General features: G+C 42.1%; 1 long non-coding RNA gene and 13 other non-coding genes across 14 annotated transcripts in view; 13 read left to right on the top strand and 1 right to left on the bottom strand.

Annotated features, from left to right (window-relative positions):
* Nucleotides 1-15,550, bottom strand: part of LOC124849589 — a 40,524-nt gene extending 24,974 nt beyond the window's left edge. Inside the window, exons 1-8 of the long non-coding RNA XR_007030083.1 lie at nt 15,252-15,550; nt 14,518-14,593; nt 12,341-12,416; nt 10,163-10,238; nt 7,986-8,061; nt 5,808-5,883; nt 3,630-3,705; nt 1,453-1,528 (exon numbers count right to left, since the gene is read on the bottom strand). This is a non-coding gene — a long non-coding RNA (uncharacterized LOC124849589). The remainder of the gene's footprint in view (nt 1-1,452; nt 1,529-3,629; nt 3,706-5,807; nt 5,884-7,985; nt 8,062-10,162; nt 10,239-12,340; nt 12,417-14,517; nt 14,594-15,251) is intronic.
* trnaa-agc lies at nt 193-265 on the top strand. Its single transcript has one exon. It is a non-coding gene; the product is annotated as a tRNA-Ala (tRNA).
* On the top strand, nt 458-539 carry trnas-gcu. The gene has a single exon. It is a non-coding gene; the product is annotated as a tRNA-Ser (tRNA).
* Nucleotides 2,635-2,716, top strand: trnas-gcu. The gene has a single exon. It is a non-coding gene; the product is annotated as a tRNA-Ser (tRNA).
* Nucleotides 4,548-4,620, top strand: trnaa-agc. The gene has a single exon. It is a non-coding gene; the product is annotated as a tRNA-Ala (tRNA).
* Nucleotides 4,813-4,894, top strand: trnas-gcu. Its single transcript has one exon. It is a non-coding gene; the product is annotated as a tRNA-Ser (tRNA).
* Nucleotides 6,726-6,798, top strand: trnaa-agc. Its single transcript has one exon. It is a non-coding gene; the product is annotated as a tRNA-Ala (tRNA).
* trnas-gcu lies at nt 6,991-7,072 on the top strand. Its single transcript has one exon. It is a non-coding gene; the product is annotated as a tRNA-Ser (tRNA).
* On the top strand, nt 8,903-8,975 carry trnaa-agc. Its single transcript has one exon. It is a non-coding gene; the product is annotated as a tRNA-Ala (tRNA).
* Nucleotides 9,168-9,249, top strand: trnas-gcu. Its single transcript has one exon. It is a non-coding gene; the product is annotated as a tRNA-Ser (tRNA).
* trnaa-agc lies at nt 11,081-11,153 on the top strand. The gene has a single exon. It is a non-coding gene; the product is annotated as a tRNA-Ala (tRNA).
* trnas-gcu lies at nt 11,346-11,427 on the top strand. Its single transcript has one exon. It is a non-coding gene; the product is annotated as a tRNA-Ser (tRNA).
* On the top strand, nt 13,523-13,604 carry trnas-gcu. Its single transcript has one exon. It is a non-coding gene; the product is annotated as a tRNA-Ser (tRNA).
* On the top strand, nt 15,435-15,507 carry trnaa-agc. Its single transcript has one exon. It is a non-coding gene; the product is annotated as a tRNA-Ala (tRNA).
* Nucleotides 15,551-22,084: the final 6,534 nt, after the last annotated feature.

Here is a 22,084-nt window from a genome sequence, read left to right as displayed (position 1 = left end):
TCTCATTACCTTTGGTTGCTTTCAGTTGCTGGAAGCGCAAGACAAGACCCTTGTCAATGAGGTGGACTGTGAACTCTGTGCGTCTGTAAGGAGAAAGTATATTCATTTTCCTGCAAAAAAATTGGGCCCTACATAAACGCGGCACTTTGTCCGCGCCATTGACTTGCTACATTGCTATAATGAACAAAACATGGGGAATTAGCTCAAATGGTAGAGCGCTCGCTTAGCATGCGAGAGGTAGTGGGATCGATGCCCACATTCTCCAGTAAATCTTTAATCCTGTGTCTGTCCTCGTCACAGAAATCCAATGTCTTCTAACTGAACAAGAAAAACATCACATCCCAGTATTGTAACTGTGTTAAAACCAATATCATAAATGACATGGATTCCTTCACTTTTTCAAAGTTGTACCCCAATTATTTAGATTTGAAAATCCATTGCATATTACCAATAATACGACGAGGTGGCCGAGTGGTTAAGGCGATGGACTGCTAATCCATTGTGCTCTGCACGCGTGGGTTCGAATCCCATCCTCGTCGGCATGGAGAATACTCTGCTCGGTCAAGTTTCCTTGACGACTTCCTGTCTGATAACTGATCAGATCTGTTAAGTAGTTGGAAATGTTCTTGTCCTTATTCACCCCTTACTGAACAATTCGGTTTGTACCAATGCAAAACTACTCTGAAGCAATGTCGTTGCGGCTTACACTGATGGGATCGAATCGTTGAGTAATTACTTACTTGGCTCCATCGTAACAACTATCTTTAAATCAGTTTCATTGGCAAAAACATTGACTGCCCTACCTTTGCAAACTGATCTGTTAATTTTTTTCAGGAAATGTTCTCTTCCTCATTGGGCCTTACATAAACGGGGCACTTTGTCCGCGCCATTGACTTGCTACATTGCTGTAATGAAAACAACATGGGGAATCAGCTGAAGTGGTCTAGCGCTCGCTTAGCATGTGAGAGGTAGTGGGATCGATGCCCAAAATCTCCAAGGAACATTTCATCAAATCAGACTTGGACTTCATCCTGAGTCCAAGAAATACCAAACAAACGGCTCCACACAACTCTGACTCAACGAGGTAAAAATGAAATATAAATTGTTTTTAATTTTTTTTCTGCAAAGGGCAATTTACTCTTCCAGTATTAAACTACCATTTTTCCGTATTGTTCTGGCTTGAAGGCCACATTAAATTCCTGAATGTCCTGAATGCACCCACATTCTCCAAGAGAAAGTGTAAGCATTGTGTGCCTTTATCGTCAAGCCTTTCTACACCAGCACAATGGACGAAATAAGTCAGTGTTTCATTGTACAGATGGTCCTCAGAGGGTCAATGTTACACTTAGGGGAAAAAGCACCACTGAGGAATGATAGCGTTGTTGCACTTTGTCTGTCCTTCTTCATGACAACTGCAAGTCAGATTATTTTAGAATAAGCCGTTCTCATTACCTTTGGTTCCTTTCAGTTGCTGGAAGCGCAAGACAAGACCCTTGTCAATGCCGTGGACTGTGAATCCTTTGTGCGTCTGTAAGGAGAAAGCATATTCATTTTTCTGGAGGGTGCGGCCAATTTCAGGACAGAAAACATATGCTGAATAGGTTGGGAAAGTGTTGCTACAGATGGCACAGTTAAAGAGGGGGAATTAGCTCAAATGGTAGAGCGCTCGCTTTGCATGTGAGAGGTAGTGGGATCGATGCCCACATTCTCCAGTAAATCTTTAACCCTGATCAGCACTCTATGAGTAGTTTATCCTGAGTCGAGGAGTTGTCAAGGAAACGGCTCCAGAAAACTTGACGACTCGACAAGGGACTAGTTAAAAAACAAACATAAATTGCTGCAAAGGGCTATTTAATCTTCCGGTATTAAACTACCACTTTCCGTGTTTTTCTGTCTCTAAGGCCACATTAAGTTCCTGAATGTCCTGAATGCACCCACGTTCTCCGAGAGACTTTCATTTCTAGCAGTAAAGTGTAAGCATTGTGTGCCTTTAACGTCAAGCCTTTCTACACCAGCACAATGGACGAAATAAGTCAGTGTTTCATTGTACAGATGGTCCTCAGAGGGTCAATGTTACACTTAGGGGAAACAGCACCACTGAGGAATGATAGCGTTGTTGCACTTTGTCTGTCCTTCTTCATGACAACTGCAAGTCAGATTATTTTAGAATAAGCCATTCTCATTACCTTTGGTTGCTTTCAGTTGCTGGAATGGCAAGACAAGACCCTTGTCAATGAGGTGGACTGTGAACTCTGTGCGTCTGTAAGGAGAAAGTATATTCATTTTCCTGCAAAAAAATTGGGCCCTACATAAACGCGGCACTTTGTCCGCGCCATTGACTTGCTACATTGCTATAATGAACAAAACATGGGGAATTAGCTCAAATGGTAGAGCGCTCGCTCAGCATGCGAGAGGTAGTGGGATCGATGCCCACATTCTCCAGTAAATCTTTAATCCTGTGTCTGTCCTCGTCACCGAAATCCAATGTCTTCTACCTGAACAAGAAACACATCACATCCCAGTATTGTAACTGTGTTAAAACCAATATCATAAATGACATGGATTCCTTCACTTTTTCAAAGTTGTACCCCAATTATTTAGATTTGAAAATCCATTGCATATTACCAATAATACGACGAGGTGGCCGAGTGGTTAAGGCGATGGACTGCTAATCCATTGTGCTCTGCACGCGTGGGCTCGAATCCCATCCTCGTCGGCATGGAGAATACTCTGCTCGGTCAATTTTCCTTGACGACTTCCTGTCTGATAACTGATCAGATCTGTTAAGTAGTTGGAAATGTTCTTGTCCTTATTCACCCCTTACTGAACAATTCGGTTTGTACCAATGCAAAACTACTCTGAAGCAATGTCGTTGCGGCTTACACTGATGGGATCGAATCGTTGAGTAATTACTTACTTGGCTCCATCGTAACAACTATCTTTAAATCAGTTTCATTGGCAAAAACATTGACTGCCCTACCTTTGCAAACTGATCTGTTAATTTTTTTCAGGAAATGTTCTCTTCCTCATTGGGCCTTACATAAACGGGGCACTTTGTCCGCGCCATTGACTTGCTACATTGCTGTAATGAAAACAACATGGGGAATCAGCTGAAGTGGTCTAGCGCTCGCTTAGCATGTGAGAGGTAGTGGGATCGATGCCCAGAATCTCCAAGGAACATTTCATCAAATCAGACTTGGACTTAATCCTGAGTCCAAGAAATACCAAACAAACGGCTCCACACAACTCTGACTCAACGAGGTAAAAATGAAATATAAATTGTTTTTAATTTTTTTTCTGCAAAGGGCAATTTACTCTTCCAGTATTAAACTACCATTTTTCCGTATTGTTCTGGCTTGAAGGCCACATTAAATTCCTGAATGTCCTGAATGCACCCACATTCTCCAAGAGAAAGTGTAAGCATTGTGTGCCTTTATCGTCAAGCCTTTCTACACCAGCACAATGGACGAAATAAGTCAGTGTTTCATTGTACAGATGGTCCTCAGAGGGTCAATGTTACACTTAGGGGAAAAAGCACCACTGAGGAATGATATCGTTGTTGCACTTTGTCTGTCCTTCTTCATGACAACTGCAAGTCAGATTATTTTAGAATAAGCCGTTCTCATTACCTTTGGTTCCTTTCAGTTGCTGGAAGCGCAAGACAAGACCCTTGTCAATGCCGTGGACTGTGAATCCTTTGTGCGTCTGTAAGGAGAAAGCATATTCATTTTTCTGGAGGGTGCGGCCAATTTCAGGACAGGAGACATATGCTGAATAGGTTGGGAAAGTGTTGCTACAGACGGCACAGTTTAAGAGGGGGAATTAGCTCAAATGGTAGAGCGCTCGCTTCGCATGTGAGAGGTAGTGGGATCGATGCCCACATTCTCCAGTAAATCTTTAACCCTGATCAGCACTCTATGAGTAGTTTATCCTGAGTCGAGGAGTTGTCAAGGAAACGGCTCCAGAAAACTTGACGACTCGACAAGGGACGAGTTAAAAACCAAACATAAATTGCTGCAAAGGGCTATTTAATCTTCCGGTATTAAACTACCACTTTCCATATTTTTCTGGCTCTAAGGCCACATTAAGTTCCTGAATGTCCTGAATGCACCCACGTTCTCCGAGAGACTTTCATTTCTAGCAGTAAAGTGTAAGCATTGTGTGCCTTTAACGTCAAGCCTTTCTACACCAGCACAATGGACGAAATAAGTCAGTGTTTCATTGTACAGATGGTCCTCAGAGGGTCAATGTTACACTTAGGGGAAACAGCACCACTGAGGAATGATAGCGTTGTTGCACTTTGTCTGTCCTTCTTCATGACAACTGCAAGTCAGATTATTTTAGAATAAGCCATTCTCATTACCTTTGGTTGCTTTCAGTTGCTGGAAGCGCAAGACAAGACCCTTGTCAATGAGGTGGACTGTGAACTCTGTGCGTCTGTAAGGAGAAAGTATATTCATTTTCCTGCAAAAAAAATTGGGCCCTACATAAACGCGGCACTTTGTCCACGCCATTGACTTGCTACATTGCTATAATGAACAAAACATGGGGAATTAGCTCAAATGGTAGAGCGCTCGCTTAGCATGCGAGAGGTAGTGGGATCGATGCCCACATTCTCCAGTAAATCTTTAATCCTGTGTCTGTCCTCGTCACAGAAATCCAATGTCTTCTACCTGAACAAGAAACACATCACATCCCAGTATTGTAACTGTGTTAAAACCAACATCATAAATGACTTGGATTCCTTCACTTTTTCAAAGTTGTACCCCAATTATTTAGATTTGAAAATCCATTGCATATTACCAATAATACGACGAGGTGGCCGAGTGTTTAAGGCGATGGACTGCTAATCCATTGTGCTCTGCACGCGTGGGTTCGAATCCCATCCTCGTCGGCATGGAGAATACTCTGCTCGGTCAAGTTTCCTTGACGACTTCCTGTCTGGTAACTGATCAGATCTGTTAAGTAGTTGGATATGTTCTTGTCCTTATTCACCCCTTACTGAACAATTCGGTTTGTACCAATGCAAAACTACTATGAAGCAATGTCGTTGCGGCTTACACTGATGGGATCGAATCGCTAAGTAATCACTTACTTGGCTCCATCGTAACAACTATCTTTGAATCAGTTTCATTGGCAAAAACATTGACTGCCCTACCTTTGCAAACTGATCTGTTAATTTTTTTCAGGAAATGTTCTCTTCCTCATTGGGCCTTACATAAACGGGGCACTTTGTCCGCGCCATTGACTTGCTACATTGCTATAATGAAAACAACATGGGGAATCAGCTGAAGTGGTCGAGCGCTCGCTTAGCATGTGAGAGGTAGTGGGATCGATGCCCAAAATCTCCAAGGAACATTTCATCAAATCAGACTTGGACTTAATCCTGAGTCCAAGAAATACCAAACAAACGGCTCCACACAACTCTGACTCAACGAGGTAAAAATGAAATATATATTGTTTTTAATTTTTTTTCTGCAAAGGGCAATTTACTCTTCCAGTATTAAACTACCATTTTTCCGTATTGTTCTGGCTTGAAGGCCACATTAAATTCCTGAATGTCCTGAATGCACCCACGTTCTCCAAGAGAAAGTGTAAGCATTGTGTGCCTTTATCGTCAAGCCTTTCTACACCAGCACAATGGACGAAATAAGTCAGTGTTTCATTGTACAGATGGTCCTCAGAGGGTCAATGTTACACTTAGGGGAAAAAGCACCACTGAGGAATGATAGCGTTGTTGCACTTTGTCTGTCCTTCTTCATGACAACTGCAAGTCAGATTATTTTAGAATAAGCCGTTCTCATTACCTTTGGTTCCTTTCAGTTGCTGGAAGCGCAAGACAAGACCCTTGTCAATGCCGTGGACTGTGAATCCTTTGTGCGTCTGTAAGGAGAAAGCATATTCATTTTTCTGGAGGGTGCGGCCAATTTCAGGACAGAAAACATATGCTGAATAGGTTGGGAAAGTGTTGCTACAGATGGCACAGTTAAAGAGGGGGAATTAGCTCAAATGGTAGAGCGCTCGCTTTGCATGTGAGAGGTAGTGGGATCGATGCCCACATTCTCCAGTAAATCTTTAACCCTGATCAGCACTCTATGAGTAGTTTATCCTGAGTCGAGGAGTTGTCAAGGAAACGGCTCCAGAAAACTTGACGACTCGACAAGGGACTAGTTAAAAAACAAACATAAATTGCTGCAAAGGGCTATTTAATCTTCCGGTATTAAACTACCACTTTCCGTGTTTTTCTGGCTCTAAGGCCACATTAAGTTCCTGAATGTCCTGAATGCACCCACGTTCTCCGAGAGACTTTCATTTCTAGCAGTAAAGTGTAAGCATTGTGTGCCTTTAACGTCAAGCCTTTCTACACCAGCACAATGGACGAAATAAGTCAGTGTTTCATTGTACAGATGGTTCTCAGAGGGTCAATGTTACACTTAGGGGAAACAGCACCACTGAGGAATGATAGCGTTGTTGCACTTTGTCTGTCCTTCTTCATGACAACTGCAAGTCAGATTATTTTAGAATAAGCCATTCTCATTACCTTTGGTTGCTTTCAGTTGCTGGAAGCGCAAGACAAGACCCTTGTCAATGAGGTGGACTGTGAACTCTGTGCGTCTGTAAGGAGAAAGTATATTCATTTTCCTGCAAAAAAAATTGGGCCCTACATAAACGCGGCACTTTGTCCACGCCATTGACTTGCTACATTGCTATAATGAACAAAACATGGGGAATTAGCTCAAATGGTAGAGCGCTCGCTTAGCATGCGAGAGGTAGTGGGATCGATGCCCACATTCTCCAGTAAATCTTTAATCCTGTGTCTGTCCTCGTCACAGAAATCCAATGTCTTCTACCTGAACAAGAAACACATCACATCCCAGTATTGTAACTGTGTTAAAACCAATATCATAAATGACATGGATTCCTTCACTTTTTCAAAGTTGTACCCCAATTATTTAGATTTGAAAATCCATTGCATATTACCAATAATACGACGAGGTGGCCGAGTGGTTAAGGCGATGGACTGCTAATCCATTGTGCTCTGCACGCGTGGGCTCGAATCCCATCCTCGTCGGCATGGAGAACACTCTGCTCGGTCAATTTTCCTTGACGACTTCCTGTCTGATAACTGATCAGATCTGTTAAGTAGTTGGAAATGTTCTTGTCCTTATTCACCCCTTACTGAACAATTCGGTTTGTACCAATGCAAAACTACTCTGAAGCAATGTCGTTGCGGCTTACACTGATGGGATCGAATCGTTGAGTAATTACTTACTTGGCTCCATCGTAACAACTATCTTTAAATCAGTTTCATTGGCAAAAACATTGACTGCCCTACCTTTGCAAACTGATCTGTTAATTTTTTTCAGGAAATGTTCTCTTCCTCATTGGGCCTTACATAAACGGGGCACTTTGTCCGCGCCATTGACTTGCTACATTGCTGTAATGAAAACAACATGGGGAATCAGCTGAAGTGGTCTAGCGCTCGCTTAGCATGTGAGAGGTAGTGGGATCGATGCCCAAAATCTCCAAGGAACATTTCATCAAATCAGACTTGGACTTAATCCTGAGTCCAAGAAATACCAAACAAACGGCTCCACACAACTCTGACTCAACGAGGTAAAAATGAAATATAAATTGTTTTTAATTTTTTTTCTGCAAAGGGCAATTTACTCTTCCAGTATTAAACTACCATTTTTCCGTATTGTTCTGGCTTGAAGGCCACATTAAATTCCTGAATGTCCTGAATGCACCCACATTCTCCAAGAGAAAGTGTAAGCATTGTGTGCCTTTATCGTCAAGCCTTTCTACACCAGCACAATGGACGAAATAAGTCAGTGTTTCATTGTACAGATGGTCCTCAGAGGGTCAATGTTACACTTAGGGGAAAAAGCACCACTGAGGAATGATAGCGTTGTTGCACTTTGTCTGTCCTTCTTCATGACAACTGCAAGTCAGATTATTTTAGAATAAGCCGTTCTCATTACCTTTGGTTCCTTTCAGTTGCTGGAAGCGCAAGACAAGACCCTTGTCAATGCCGTGGACTGTGAATCCTTTGTGCGTCTGTAAGGAGAAAGCATATTCATTTTTCTGGAGGGTGCGGCCAATTTCAGGACAGAAAACATATGCTGAATAGGTTGGGAAAGTGTTGCTACAGATGGCACAGTTAAAGAGGGGGAATTAGCTCAAATGGTAGAGCGCTCGCTTTGCATGTGAGAGGTAGTGGGATCGATGCCCACATTCTCCAGTAAATCTTTAACCCTGATCAGCACTCTATGAGTAGTTTATCCTGAGTCGAGGAGTTGTCAAGGAAACGGCTCCAGAAAACTTGACGACTCGACAAGGGACTAGTTAAAAAACAAACATAAATTGCTGCAAAGGGCTATTTAATCTTCCGGTATTAAACTACCACTTTCCGTGTTTTTCTGGCTCTAAGGCCACATTAAGTTCCTGAATGTCCTGAATGCACCCACGTTCTCCGAGAGACTTTCATTTCTAGCAGTAAAGTGTAAGCATTGTGTGCCTTTAACGTCAAGCCTTTCTACACCAGCACAATGGACGAAATAAGTCAGTGTTTCATTGTACAGATGGTCCTCAGAGGGTCAATGTTACACTTAGGGGAAACAGCACCACTGAGGAATGATAGCGTTGTTGCACTTTGTCTGTCCTTCTTCATGACAACTGCAAGTCAGATTATTTTAGAATAAGCCATTCTCATTACCTTTGGTTGCTTTCAGTTGCTGGAATGGCAAGACAAGACCCTTGTCAATGAGGTGGACTGTGAACTCTGTGCGTCTGTAAGGAGAAAGTATATTCATTTTCCTGCAAAAAAATTGGGCCCTACATAAACGCGGCACTTTGTCCGCGCCATTGACTTGCTACATTGCTATAATGAACAAAACATGGGGAATTAGCTCAAATGGTAGAGCGCTCGCTTAGCATGCGAGAGGTAGTGGGATCGATGCCCACATTCTCCAGTAAATCTTTAATCCTGTGTCTGTCCTCGTCACCGAAATCCAATGTCTTCTACCTGAACAAGAAACACATCACATCCCAGTATTGTAACTGTGTTAAAACCAATATCATAAATGACATGGATTCCTTCACTTTTTCAAAGTTGTACCCCAATTATTTAGATTTGAAAATCCATTGCATATTACCAATAATACGACGAGGTGGCCGAGTGGTTAAGGCGATGGACTGCTAATCCATTGTGCTCTGCACGCGTGGGCTCGAATCCCATCCTCGTCGGCATGGAGAATACTCTGCTCGGTCAATTTTCCTTGACGACTTCCTGTCTGATAACTGATCAGATCTGTTAAGTAGTTGGAAATGTTCTTGTCCTTATTCACCCCTTACTGAACAATTCGGTTTGTACCAATGCAAAACTACTCTGAAGCAATGTCGTTGCGGCTTACACTGATGGGATCGAATCGTTGAGTAATTACTTACTTGGCTCCATCGTAACAACTATCTTTAAATCAGTTTCATTGGCAAAAACATTGACTGCCCTACCTTTGCAAACTGATCTGTTAATTTTTTTCAGGAAATGTTCTCTTCCTCATTGGGCCTTACATAAACGGGGCACTTTGTCCGCGCCATTGACTTGCTACATTGCTGTAATGAAAACAACATGGGGAATCAGCTGAAGTGGTCTAGTGCTCGCTTAGCATGTGAGAGGTAGTGGGATCGATGCCCAGAATCTCCAAGGAACATTTCATCAAATCAGACTTGGACTTAATCCTGAGTCCAAGAAATACCAAACAAACGGCTCCACACAACTCTGACTCAACGAGGTAAAAATGAAATATAAATTGTTTTTAATTTTTTTTCTGCAAAGGGCAATTTACTCTTCCAGTATTAAACTACCATTTTTCCGTATTGTTCTGGCTTGAAGGCCACATTAAATTCCTGAATGTCCTGAATGCACCCACATTCTCCAAGAGAAAGTGTAAGCATTGTGTGCCTTTATCGTCAAGCCTTTCTACACCAGCACAATGGACGAAATAAGTCAGTGTTTCATTGTACAGATGGTCCTCAGAGGGTCAATGTTACACTTAGGGGAAAAAGCACCACTGAGGAATGATAGCGTTGTTGCACTTTGTCTGTCCTTCTTCATGACAACTGCAAGTCAGATTATTTTAGAATAAGCCGTTCTCATTACCTTTGGTTCCTTTCAGTTGCTGGAAGCGCAAGACAAGACCCTTGTCAATGCCGTGGACTGTGAATCCTTTGTGCGTCTGTAAGGAGAAAGCATATTCATTTTTCTGGAGGGTGCGGCCAATTTCAGGACAGAAAACATATGCTGAATAGGTTGGGAAAGTGTTGCTACAGATGGCACAGTTAAAGAGGGGGAATTAGCTCAAATGGTAGAGCGCTCGCTTTGCATGTGAGAGGTAGTGGGATCGATGCCCACATTCTCCAGTAAATCTTTAACCCTGATCAGCACTCTTTGAGTAGTTTATCCTGAGTCGAGGAGTTGTCAAGGAAACGGCTCCAGAAAACTTGACGACTCGACAAGGGACGAGTTAAAAACCAAACATAAATTGCTGCAAAGGGCTATTTAATCTTCCGGTATTAAACTACCACTTTCCATATTTTTCTGGCTCTAAGGCCACATTAAGTTCCTGAATGTCCTGAATGCACCCACGTTCTCCGAGAGACTTTCATTTCTAGCAGTAAAGTGTAAGCATTGTGTGCCTTTAACGTCAAGCCTTTCTACACCAGCACAATGGACGAAATAAGTCAGTGTTTCATTGTACAGATGGTCCTCAGAGGGTCAATGTTACACTTAGGGGAAACAGCACCACTGAGGAATGATAGCGTTGTTGCACTTTGTCTGTCCTTCTTCATGACAACTGCAAGTCAGATTATTTTAGAATAAGCCATTCTCATTACCTTTGGTTGCTTTCAGTTGCTGGAAGCGCAAGACAAGACCCTTGTCAATGAGGTGGACTGTGAACTCTGTGCGTCTGTAAGGAGAAAGTATATTCATTTTCCTGCAAAAAAAATTGGGCCCTACATAAACGCGGCACTTTGTCCACGCCATTGACTTGCTACATTGCTATAATGAACAAAACATGGGGAATTAGCTCAAATGGTAGAGCGCTCGCTTAGCATGCGAGAGGTAGTGGGATCGATGCCCACATTCTCCAGTAAATCTTTAATCCTGTGTCTGTCCTCGTCACAGAAATCCAATGTCTTCTACCTGAACAAAAAACACATCACATCCCAGTATTGTAACTGTGTTAAAACCAATATCATAAATGACATGGATTCCTTCACTTTTTCAAAGTTGTACCCCAATTATTTAGATTTGAAAATCCATTGCATATTACCAATAATACGACGAGGTGGCCGAGTGGTTAAGGCGATGGACTGCTAATCCATTGTGCTCTGCACGCGTGGGCTCGAATCCCATCCTCGTCGGCATGGAGAACACTCTGCTCGGTCAATTTTCCTTGACGACTTCCTGTCTGATAACTGATCAGATCTGTTAAGTAGTTGGAAATGTTCTTGTCCTTATTCACCCCTTACTGAACAATTCGGTTTGTACCAATGCAAAACTACTCTGAAGCAATGTCGTTGCGGCTTACACTGATGGGATCGAATCGTTGAGTAATTACTTACTTGGCTCCATCGTAACAACTATCTTTAAATCAGTTTCATTGGCAAAAACATTGACTGCCCTACCTTTGCAAACTGATCTGTTAATTTTTTTCAGGAAATGTTCTCTTCCTCATTGGGCCTTACATAAACGGGGCACTTTGTCCGCGCCATTGACTTGCTACATTGCTGTAATGAAAACAACATGGGGAATCAGCTGAAGTGGTCTAGCGCTCGCTTAGCATGTGAGAGGTAGTGGGATCGATGCCCAAAATCTCCAAGGAACATTTCATCAAATCAGACTTGGACTTAATCCTGAGTCCAAGAAATACCAAACAAACGGCTCCACACAACTCTGACTCAACGAGGTAAAAATGAAATATAAATTGTTTTTAATTTTTTTTCTGCAAAGGGCAATTTACTCTTCCAGTATTAAACTACCATTTTTCCGTATTGTTCTGGCTTGAAGGCCACATTAAATTCCTGAATGTCCTGAATGCACCCACATTCTCCAAGAGAAAGTGTAAGCATTGTGTGCCTTTATCGTCAAGCCTTTCTACACCAGCACAATGGACGAAATAAGTCAGTGTTTCATTGTACAGATGGTCCTCAGAGGGTCAATGTTACACTTAGGGGAAAAAGCACCACTGAGGAATGATAGCGTTGTTGCACTTTGTCTGTCCTTCTTCATGACAACTGCAAGTCAGATTATTTTAGAATAAGCCGTTCTCATTACCTTTGGTTCCTTTCAGTTGCTGGAAGCGCAAGACAAGACCCTTGTCAATGCCGTGGACTGTGAATCCTTTGTGCGTCTGTAAGGAGAAAGCATATTCATTTTTCTGGAGGGTGCGGCCAATTTCAGGACAGAAAACATATGCTGAATAGGTTGGGAAAGTGTTGCTACAGATGGCACAGTTAAAGAGGGGGAATTAGCTCAAATGGTAGAGCGCTCGCTTTGCATGTGAGAGGTAGTGGGATCGATGCCCACATTCTCCAGTAAATCTTTAACCCTGATCAGCACTCTATGAGTAGTTTATCCTGAGTCGAGGAGTTGTCAAGGAAACGGCTCCAGAAAACTTGACGACTCGACAAGGGACTAGTTAAAAAACAAACATAAATTGCTGCAAAGGGCTATTTAATCTTCCGGTATTAAACTACCACTTTCCGTGTTTTTCTGTCTCTAAGGCCACATTAAGTTCCTGAATGTCCTGAATGCACCCACGTTCTCCGAGAGACTTTCATTTCTAGCAGTAAAGTGTAAGCATTGTGTGCCTTTAACGTCAAGCCTTTCTACACCAGCACAATGGACGAAATAAGTCAGTGTTTCATTGTACAGATGGTCCTCAGAGGGTCAATGTTACACTTAGGGGAAACAGCACCACTGAGGAATGATAGCGTTGTTGCACTTTGTCTGTCCTTCTTCATGACAACTGCAAGTCAGATTATTTTAGAATAAGCCATTCTCATTACCTTTGGTTGCTTTCAGTTGCTGGAATGGCAAGACAAGACCCTTGTCAATGAGGTGGACTGTGAACTCTGTGCGTCTGTAAGGAGAAAGTATATTCATTTTCCTGCAAAAAAATTGGGCCCTACATAAACGCGGCACTTTGTCCGCGCCATTGACTTGCTACATTGCTATAATGAACAAAACATGGGGAATTAGCTCAAATGGTAGAGCGCTCGCTTAGCATGCGAGAGGTAGTGGGATCGATGTCCACATTCTCCAGTAAATCTTTAATCCTGTGTCTGTCCTCGTCACAGAAATCCAATGTCTTCTACCTGAACAAGAAACACATCACATCCCAGTATTGTAACTGTGTTAAAACCAATATCATAAATGACATGGATTCCTTCACTTTTTCAAAGTTGTACCCCAATTATTTAGATTTGAAAATCCATTGCATATTACCAATAATACGACGAGGTGGCCGAGTGGTTAAGGCGATGGACTGCTAATCCATTGTGCTCTGCACGCGTGGGTTCGAATCCCATCCTCGTCGGCATGGAGAATACTCTGCTCGGTCAAGTTTCCTTGACGACTTCCTGTCTGATAACTGATCAGATCTGTTAAGTAGTTGGAAATGTTCTTGTCCTTATTCACCCCTTACTGAACAATTCGGTTTGTACCAATGCAAAACTACTCTGAAGCAATGTCGTTGCGGCTTACACTGATGGGGTCGAATCGTTGAGTAATTACTTACTTGGCTCCATCGTAACAACTATCTTTAAATCAGTTTCATTGGCAAAAACATTGACTGCCCTACCTTTGCAAACTGATCTGTTAATTTTTTTCAGGAAATGTTCTCTTCCTCATTGGGCCTTACATAAACGGGGCACTTTGTCCGCGCCATTGACTTGCTACATTGCTGTAATGAAAACAACATGGGGAATCAGCTGAAGTGGTCTAGCGCTCGCTTAGCATGTGAGAGGTAGTGGGATCGATGCCCAAAATCTCCAAGGAACATTTCATCAAATCAGACTTGGACTTAATCCTGAGTCCAAGAAATACCAAACAAACGGCTCCACACAACTCTGACTCAACGAGGTAAAAATGAAATATAAATTGTTTTTAATTTTTTTTCTGCAAAGGGCAATTTACTCTTCCAGTATTAAACTACCATTTTTCCGTATTGTTCTGGCTTGAAGGCCACATTAAATTCCTGAATGTCCTGAATGCACCCACATTCTCCAAGAGAAAGTGTAAGCATTGTGTGCCTTTATCGTCAAGCCTTTCTACACCAGCACAATGGACGAAATAAGTCAGTGTTTCATTGTACAGATGGTCCTCAGAGGGTCAATGTTACACTTAGGGGAAAAAGCACCACTGAGGAATGATAGCGTTGTTGCACTTTGTCTGTCCTTCTTCATGACAACTGCAAGTCAGATTATTTTAGAATAAGCCGTTCTCATTACCTTTGGTTCCTTTCAGTTGCTGGAAGCGCAAGACAAGACCCTTGTCAATGCCGTGGACTGTGAATCCTTTGTGCGTCTGTAAGGAGAAAGCATATTCATTTTTCTGGAGGGTGCGGCCAATTTCAGGACAGAAAACATATGCTGAATAGGTTGGGAAAGTGTTGCTACAGATGGCACAGTTAAAGAGGGGGAATTAGCTCAAATGGTAGAGCGCTCGCTTTGCATGTGAGAGGTAGTGGGATCGATGCCCACATTCTCCAGTAAATCTTTAACCCTGATCAGCACTCTATGAGTAGTTTATCCTGAGTCGAGGAGTTGTCAAGGAAACGGCTCCAGAAAACTTGACGACTCGACAAGGGACTAGTTAAAAAACAAACATAAATTGCTGCAAAGGGCTATTTAATCTTCCGGTATTAAACTACCACTTTCTGTGTTTTTCTGGCTCTAAGGCCACATTAAGTTCCTGAATGTCCTGAATGCACCCACGTTCTCCGAGAGACTTTCATTTCTAGCAGTAAAGTGTAAGCATTGTGTGCCTTTAACGTCAAGCCTTTCTACACCAGCACAATGGACGAAATAAGTCAGTGTTTCATTGTACAGATGGTCCTCAGAGGGTCAATGTTACACTTAGGGGAAACAGCACCACTGAGGAATGATAGCGTTGTTGCACTTTGTCTGTCCTTCTTCATGACAACTGCAAGTCAGATTATTTTAGAATAAGCCATTCTCATTACCTTTGGTTGCTTTCAGTTGCTGGAAGCGCAAGACAAGACCCTTGTCAATGAGGTGGACTGTGAACTCTGTGCGTCTGTAAGGAGAAAGTATATTCATTTTCCTGCAAAAAAATTGGGCCCTACATAAACGCGGCACTTTGTCCGCGCCATTGACTTGCTACATTGCTATAATGAACAAAACATGGGGAATTAGCTCAAATGGTAGAGCGCTCGCTTAGCATGCGAGAGGTAGTGGGATCGATGCCCACATTCTCCAGTAAATCTTTAATCCTGTGTCTGTCCTCGTCACAGAAATCCAATGTCTTCTAACTGAACAAGAAACACATCACATCCCAGTATTGTAACTGTGTTAAAACCAACATCATAAATGACTTGGATTCCTTCACTTTTTCAAAGTTGTACCCCAATTATTTAGATTTTAAAATCCATTGCATATTACCAATAATAAGACGATTTGTTTGTCCGCGCCATTGACTTGCTACATTGCTATAATGACAACAACATGGGGAATCAGCTGAAGTGGTCGAGCGCTCGCTTAGCATGTGAGAGGTAGTGGGATCGATGCCCAAAATCTCCAAGGAACATTTCATCAAATCAGACTTGGACTTAATCCTGAGTCCAAGAAATACCAAACAAACGGCTCCACACAACTCTGACTCAACGAGGTAAAAATGAAATATAAATTGTTTTTAATTTTTTTTCTGCAAAGGGCAATTTACTCTTCCAGTATTAAACTACCATTTTTCCGTATTGTTCTGGCTTAAAGTCCACATTAAATTCCTGAATGTCCTGAATGCACCCACGTTCTCCAAGAGAAAGTGTAAGCATTGTGTGCCTTTATCGTCAAGCCTTTCTACACCAGCACAATGGACGAAATAAGTCAGTGTTTCATTGTACAGATGGTCCTCAGAGGGTCAATGTTACACTTAGGGGAAACAGCACCACTGAGGAATGATAGCGTTGTTGCACTTTGTCTGTCCTTCTTCATGACAACTGCAAGACAGATTATTTTAGAATAAGCCGTTCTCATTACCTTTGGTTCCTTTCAGTTGCTGGAAGCGCAAGACAAGACCCTTGTCATTGCCGTGGACTGTGAATCCTTTGTGCGTCTGTAAGGAGAAAGCATATTCATTTTTCTGGAGGGTGCGGCCAATTTCAGGACAGAAAACATATGCTGAATAGGTTGGGAAAGTGTTGCTACAGATGGCACAGTTAAAGAGGGGGAATTAGCTCTAATGGTAGAGCGCTCGCTTTGCATGTGAGAGGTAGTGGGATCGATGCCCACATTCTCCAGTAAATCTTTAACCCTGATCATCACTCTTTGAGTAGTTTATCCTGAGTCGAGGAGTTGTCAAGGAAACGGCTCCAGAAAACTTGACGACTCGACAAGGGACTAGTTAAAAACCAAACATAAATTGCTGCAAAGGGCTATTTAATCTTCCGGTATTAAACTACCACTTTCCGTATTTTTCTGGCTCTAAGGCCACATTAAGTTCCTGAATGTCCTGAATGCACCCACGTTCTCCGAGAGACTTTCATTTCTAGCAGTAAAGTGTAAGCATTGTGTGCCTTTAACGTCAAGCCTTTCTACACCAGCACAATGGACGAAATAAGTCAGTGTTTCATTGTACAGATGGTCCTCAGAGGGTCAATGTTACACTTAGGGGAAACAGCACCACTGAGGAATGATAGCGTTGTTGCACTTTGTCTGTCCTTCTTCATGACAACTGCAAGTCAGATTATTTTAGAATAAGCCATTCTCATTACCTTTTGTTGCTTTCAGTTGCTGGAATGGCAAGACAAGACCCTTGTCAATGAGGTGGACTGTGAACTCTGTGCGTCTGTAAGGAGAAAGTAGATTCATTTTTCTGGAGGGTGCGGCCAATTTCAGGACAGAAAACATATGCTGAATAGGTTGGGACGTGATGCTACAGATGGCACAGTAAAGAGGGGGATTAGCTCAAATGGTAGAGCGCTCGCTTTGCATGTGAGAGGTAGTTCCTCCTTGTCAGTGACATCCAATGGACCTCATGCAAGAACATGTTCATATTCTAATCCTAAATTTCTCCAACATCCGTTTGAAAACTGAGTTCGTACAAACTGTCCCCCCGTCGGATTCATCAAAAGCACTTATCTTCAGAAAAATGTGTAAATCACATGCGTAAACAGGATGAATGTCACCTGTGCGTATTTGGTTCCAAATTAGCATGAACTCTTCGTCCTCCATGTCAGGGAGAGTTCATCCATAAAACAGCATTAATGGGTGAAAAGAAGACATTTACGAGATCAGAGATTGAAGTTCTGTTTCCACAGATCCAGAAATTAAAGTGTATACCTTAGCGGCGTCAGCAAGAGATAAGTGACGGACTAAAGCAGTACTGTTCATACTGAGTCACCTGTGAGTCGCACTGTCACTGAAATAAAGAGGAAATGCATCAATATTAAAATGGCACTGAAAAAATACGTGCCATAACCAGCGATTTGCACGTTTTAGCTGGTGCTGGATTCAGTAGTACACCTTCGTTCATCGCAATATTATACAATATGTAGCATTTTAGAATTGTTTAAAAAAAATCTCTGGCGTGTAAAGCAGCTCACAGTTGTGATAAGGCTCATCCACCTGCCCTCACAACACCAACTGTGGCTTCACTACGGCACAAACGTGGATTTAAAAAAAATGGATTATTGCATTTTCATTTAAATGTTTACTTAAAAGACACATTTGTGGAAAATTATAATGCTATTCTGGAATTACATTTTCACATTTACATTTTCATTTGAATTAAGTCCCCTATAGGCTTCCATAGAAGAGGATTGTTGTTTGGACCAGGAAACCGAGGAGGGATACCCACGGACCGGGGCTCAGCTTCACGCAGAGAAGAGCGGAATGTTCCGCGAACTCTCGCGGTAACGTATTGTGTCACTTCCGGTTGTTCTCGCTTCAGTGAACTGTGTTTATCCACCGCTCCTCCTCGTCTCTCTTTAACACTGCGGTTGCCTCTAACTATTGGGACAACTATCCGCTCCACTCCCCCGTGTTTAGTCTAAACACTCACAGCTCTCTTCCTCATTTAGCGACTCGCTCACTAACTCACAGCGGTTGACACGCTCTTATCTGCGCTCCGCACCGTAGCTTAGCTAGTTAGCTTTAGCAGCTAACAATGGCTTCTTCCTCTCCTGCTGTCTCCTGCTGTTTGCTCCATGTTTAGTTACTCCTCTGCCTCCTTTAGCGATAGTGATACTTGTAGTAAGTGTAGCTTGTTTGCTAGGATGGAGGCGAGGCTCAGTCTGTTAGAAGCGCGGCTCTGCACCGTGGAGAGTAAGTCGTTAGCTGAGACTGTTAGCCAGTCCCCGCTAGCCGGTGCTAGCCGCTCCAGTGTAGCTTCTTTAGCTCCTTCAGATCCCCCAGCAGCTCCCGAGCAGCCGGGAGGACAGGGCGGCTGGGTGACTGTCCGCAATAAGAGGCATAGGCCTAAACTGAAGCTCACGGTTCACCACCAACCACTTCACGTTTCTAATAAATTCTCCCCTCTCGAAAACACCCGCTGAGGAAACAACTCTGATCATTGGTGACTGTTTTGAGGAACATGAAGTTAGCAAAACCAGCGGCCACAGTCTGTATCCCAGGGGCCAGTTGAATCCCACCTAAAACTGCTGGCTAAGGATAAACGTAGATATGGTAAAATTATTATTCACGTCGGCAGTAACGACACCCGATTACGTCAATCGGAGGTCATGAAGATGAATATTGATTCGGTGTGTACTTATGAAAGAACAATGTCGGACTCTGTAGATTTCTCTGGACCCCTGCCCAACTTGAACAGTGATGACATGTATACCCACCCGTTCATCATCACTAAACCGCTGGTTGTGGAGGTTGTGTCCAGATAACAATGTGGGCTTCATAGATAACTGGAGCACCTTTTGGAGAATTCCTGGTCTGATGCGGAGAGACGGCATTCATCCAACTTTGATTGGTGCAGCTCTCATCTGTAGAAACCTGACTCGGTTACCTAGACGGTCAACCCCGTGACTTTTCAGAGTTGGGACCAGGAAGCAGAGTTGCAGTCTTACACGCTTCTCTGCGCTTCTATTACAGCAGTCGCCCCCACAAAACCCCATAGAAACTGTTTCTGCCCCACGACCACTTCAACTATCTAATCCAAAGGGAAATAAAAGAGGTGTAATTCACACAAATCTCATAAAGATCAACACAAACCCTATAAATGAACCTAAGAATAGAACAATAAAATGTGGTTTATTTAATATTAGGTCACTCCCATCTAAATCTTTGTTAGTGAATGATCTGATAACTGATCAGCACGTTGAATTATTCTGTATGACCAAAACCTGGCTACAGCCAGAAGAATATGTTAGTTTAAATTAATCAACACCTCCCTCTTATAATAATACACATATTCCTCGGACCACAGGCTGAGGAGGAGGAGTAGCAGCAATCTACCAAGCAGACTTATTGCTTAACGCTAGACTTAAACATAGTTTTAACTCATTTGAAAGCCTAACTCTTACCCTCCTTCACCCTAGCCAGAAATGTCAAAAACCAGTTATTGTAGTCATTGTTTATCGACCACCAGGCCCTTACTCTGAATTTTTATCTGAATTTTCAGACTTTTTATCTGAGTTGGTGCTTAGCACAGATAAAGTTATTATAGTGGGTGACTTCAACATTCATGTGGATGTTGCCAACGACAGTCTTAGTTCTGCCTTTAATTCGCTCATAGACTCAATTGGTTTTACTCAACATGTAAACAAACCCACTCACTGTTTTAATCACACCCTCGACCTCGTTCTGACCTATGGCATAGACATTGACAATCTAATAGTATTTCCTCAAAACCCTCTGTCCGATCACTACTTAGTTACATTTGAATTCTCCATTATTAACTTTACTGAATTTGGAGAAAGGTTCTATTACAGCAGGTGTCTATCAGAAAACTCTGTTAGTAAATTCAAAGAAACAGTTCCTTCGTTATTTACTCTACTGCCATGTGTCGATACAGTGCAAGATCGTTATCAAAACTTTACTCCCACACAAATTGATGATGTTGTTGATGGTGCAGAAGCCTCACTACGTTCCACACTTGACACTGTCGCCCCTCTGAAAAAGAAGACAGTCAATCAGAGGAGGATAGCTCCATGGATTAATGCACAGACACGTGCTTTATAACAGACGTCACGTAGGTTAGAAAGGAAGTGGCGTTCCAATAGTCTAGATGATTCTCACCTAGACTGGAAAAATAGTTTAATTACATATAAGAAAGCCCTCCGAAATGCCAGAACCAATTATTTTTCTTCACTAATAGAGGAAAATAAAAACAACCCCAGGTTCCTCTTCAGCACTGTAGCCAGGCTGACAGAGAGTAAAAGCTCTACTGAACAGTCTATTCCTCCAACTCTAAGTAGCAATGATTTCATGAGTTTCTTTACTAATAAGATTATTACCATCAGAGAAAAAATTTATCAGCTTCTTCCCACTAATGGCACAGACACACTGTCCAGTACAGTAGCTTCTGAACCAATAGTATCGCCTAATTTATATTTAGAATGCTTCTCCCCTATAGATCTGGCTGAGCTGACTTCACTTGTCACCTCATCCAAGTCATCAACCTGTCTTTTAGATCCTATTCCATCGAGGCTATTTAAGGATGTATTACCTTTAATTAATAATTCCATAGTAGATCAGATTAATTTATCTATATTGACAGGCTATGTACCAAAGGCCTTTAAGGTGGCAGTAGTTAAACCCCTGCTCAAAAAACCGACTCTGGACCCAGATATCTTATCTAACTATAGACCCATATCAAACCTCCCCTTTATCTCTAAAATCCTTGAAAAAACTGTTGCTAACCAGTTATGTGACTATTTACACAGGAATAGTCTGCTTGAAGACTTTCAGTCAGGCTTTAGAAAACATCATAGTACAGAAACAGCACTACTGAAGGTTACCAACGACCTTCTCATGGCCTCAGACAGTGGATATGTTTCTATTCTCGTCCTTTTAGATCTTAGTGCTGCATTTGATACCATTGATCACAAAATTCTGTTACAGAGACTAGAACACATTGGGATTAAAGGAACAGCACTAGAATGGTTTAAGTCCTACTTATCTGATCGATTTCAGTTTGTTAACGTTAATAACAAATCTTCCATTCATACAAAAGTGAGACATGGAGTACCACAAGGTTCTGTACTGGGACCGATACTTTTCACTTTATATATGCTTCCTTTAGGCAATATTATAAGAAAACGCCACATCAATTTCCATTGCTACGCTGATGATACCCAGCTGTATTTATCTATAAAGCCAGATGAAACTAATCAGGTAGACAAATTTCAGGATTGTCTTAAAGATATAAAGGCCTGGATGAATTTTTTAAGTAGGACTTAAACCATTCTAGTACTGTTCCTTTAATCCCAATGTGTTCTAGTCTCTGTAACAGAATCTGGTGATCGATGGGGTCAAATGCAGCACTAAGATCTAAAAGGACGAGAATAGAAACATGTCCACTGTCTGAGGCCATGAGAAGGTCGTTGGTAACCTTCAGTAGTGCTGTTTCTGTACTATGATGTTTTCTAAACCCTGACTGAAAATCTTCTAGCAAACTATTCCTGTGTAAATAGTCACGTAAGTATTAAGCAACAGATTTTTTGAGGATTTTAGAAATGAAGGGCAGGTTTGATAAGGGTCTGTAGTTATCTAAGATATCTGGTATCTAATATGGAAGAAGGAGGAAAGCTGCTTGTTTTGACCTGCCTGTCATCCTGTTTTTTACTGCACAGCAACTAATTACAAAATTATCCCGTTCTGCTGT

This window comes from Scophthalmus maximus, chromosome 18 (genome assembly GCF_022379125.1).
Source record: "Scophthalmus maximus strain ysfricsl-2021 chromosome 18, ASM2237912v1, whole genome shotgun sequence".
In the NCBI taxonomy this organism is placed as follows: domain Eukaryota; kingdom Metazoa; phylum Chordata; class Actinopteri; order Pleuronectiformes; family Scophthalmidae; genus Scophthalmus; species Scophthalmus maximus.
Note: the sequence above shows the minus strand (reverse complement) of the source record. Positions and strands in the feature narration are given on the sequence as shown.